The following is a 2,585-nucleotide window of genomic DNA, read 5'->3' as shown; positions in this document are numbered from 1 at the left end:
TCTCTCTCTCTCTTCTCTCTTTCTTTCTCTCTTTCTTTGTTTCTTTCGTCCACTTTATTTCTCTTTCTAATCACACTCCTCTCCTTTCTCCCAGAGGTAATCATGATCTGACTTTTATGATAATCATTCTCACTTTTTCTTTTCTTTGTTTCTTTTTTTTTTTTCCATTATACTTTAAGTTCTGGGATACATGTGCAGAACATGCTGGCTTGTTACATAGGTATATACGTGCCATGGTGGTTTGCTGCACCCATCAACCCGTCGTCTATATTAGGTATTTCTTCTAATGCTATCCCTCCCCTAGCCCCCAAACCCCTGCTTTCTGATAACAAACTTTTGTGTCTGACTTCACCAAAGTATGAACTTTTTACTCATTTCTCAACGTATTGCAAACATCGAGGCCCAAACCCTCTTTTGATTAATGTAACCCCTTTTCAAGATTTCCAATATTTCAGCTTCCTTGTCTCTAACCTAATCAAACTCTATTTACATCTTCTTTCCTAGTTGATTTGATCACAGTAGAGACTCAATTTTTAAAAATTATGTCTGAGTGAAAATAGTGCTATCTATCAGTAGCCATTATAATACAAAAGTGCTGGGAAGCACTTTAAATAATGCCGAAGGGAGGAAGGGAAGTGCTTGGTAGAGGAGAGTGTGGTCCCTGGCTAGGACTCCACCCCCACAGACCTAAGTGAAGACAGACACTCCTGCCTTCCTACCCAAATGTTGCATTTCCCAAGACCATCCTGGCCCACCACACCCGCCTCCTGGGCCTATAAAAACCGGAGATCCTAGCAGGCAGACACACGGGCGGCCAGACATCCAGAGGAGCACATCCGCAGAAGAAGCAGCAAGGAGAAGTGGAGAGGAGCTTGTCAGCAGTCACCTGCTAGCCAGCGGGCCATCGACCAGCAGAAAAACGCGTAGTTTGGCCGGGGCAGTTGGAGAAGAGCCCGAGCCGCCAGCTGCCCGACTCCAGGGGAAAACTGTTTCCCTTCTGGCTCCGCCATCCGCTGAGAGCTATTTCCACTCAATAAAACCTTGCACTCATTCTCCCATCCCACATGTGATCCGATTCTTCCTGTACACCAAAGCGAGAAGCCCCGGGATACAAAAGTTGCTCTGTGCTTGTGATAAGGAAAGGGGTGTAACTGAGCTGGTTAACAGAAGCCGCCTATACATGGCAAACTAAGAGAGCGCCCTGTAACACAGGCCCACTGGGGCTTCAGCTGTAAACATTCAGCCCTAGACACTGCCATGGGTTCGGAGCCACACACTCTGCCCTTCTGTATGCTCCCCTAGAGATTTGAGCAGCAGGGCACTGAAGAAGCGAGCTCCCATCGCACGTCCTGCGAGGGGGACAAGGAAAACTTTCCCGTTTCAATTATTTTATATCACTCACTTCTTTGGCATTTCTGTTTTTGAAATAATTATCCATGCATCTGGCAGAGCTTCGTGAGGACTTCAGTTTATTGAAAACTTTTGTGTAATATATTGTTGACTTGGCAAAGTTTGTTTATCGGGCTTATTTCTGGGAGCAGATCAAAATTTTAGTGGAATGTTGTATATATGCTCTTTGAGCACGTGGAAAGAATGTGTGTTCAGCTGTTATTGAGTAGAGTGTTCTAAAAACATGAATTAGTTCAAGTTGGTTGGCAGTTTTTTTCAGGCCATCTACATTCTTATTGGCCTAATACCCGTTTGTTCTATCAAATACTGAGGAACAGTATTGTAGTTGCCAACCATAAATTTATCAATTTTCCTTTTTAAATCGATTTTTGTCACATGTGTTTTGAAATTCTATTGTTAGATACACGTACATTTAGAATTCCTATATCTTTTTGAAGAATTAACCCTTTTATCAGTATGTAGTGACTCTCTTTATCCCTGATAATGTATTTTTCTGAAATTTTTTTTCCCTGATACTAATATAACTACATCTGTTCTCGGAGTTAGTGTTTGTATGGTATATTTCTTTTACATCCTTTTGTTTTTAACCTATGTTTTTATATTTGGAGTGAGTTTTGTTAAAAAAAATCTTATATTTTTATCAGTGTATATGGTATTCAGCAGCATGTGTTCCAAGTAAATAAATAGTCTGTTTCTATTCAGGTATCTGTCTCATCCTGAATTTGAGGTTGGTTGTTGTTACTCCAGTTTTTTGATGGATTCAAGAAATATTATTAAATTGTGCTTTGACCCACTTTTTTCTGGTTGTGAAGGTATAAGTGATCATACATATATATATAAAATTTATGTGGCTTTTTATTTTTTGTAGGTACTTCAGTACAGTGTTAATTAGGGTGATACTAAACATCTTTACATTCTTTTCTCATTTCAAGAATTAAAGTTTAAATGTTTCTTCATAAGTTGGAAAGCCTTTTCCTATCTATTTTCTAGAAGAGTTTGTGTAAATTGGTGTTAGCTATTTCTTTCTTAAATAATTGGTGGAACTCAATGATACAGTTTTCTGTGTCTAGTTTTTTTTGGTGTGGGTAAATATTTATTATTAAGAGTATAATTAAGTTAATAAATACAAAACTGTTTTCTCTTATAGTTCTTTTGAATGGATTTTGTGGTGTTTT

The sequence above is a fragment of the Mandrillus leucophaeus genome, unplaced genomic scaffold (genome assembly GCF_000951045.1).
Source record: "Mandrillus leucophaeus isolate KB7577 unplaced genomic scaffold, Mleu.le_1.0 Scaffold92, whole genome shotgun sequence".
Taxonomy (NCBI): Eukaryota; Metazoa; Chordata; class Mammalia; order Primates; family Cercopithecidae; genus Mandrillus; species Mandrillus leucophaeus.
This window is presented reverse-complemented; position numbering follows the sequence as displayed.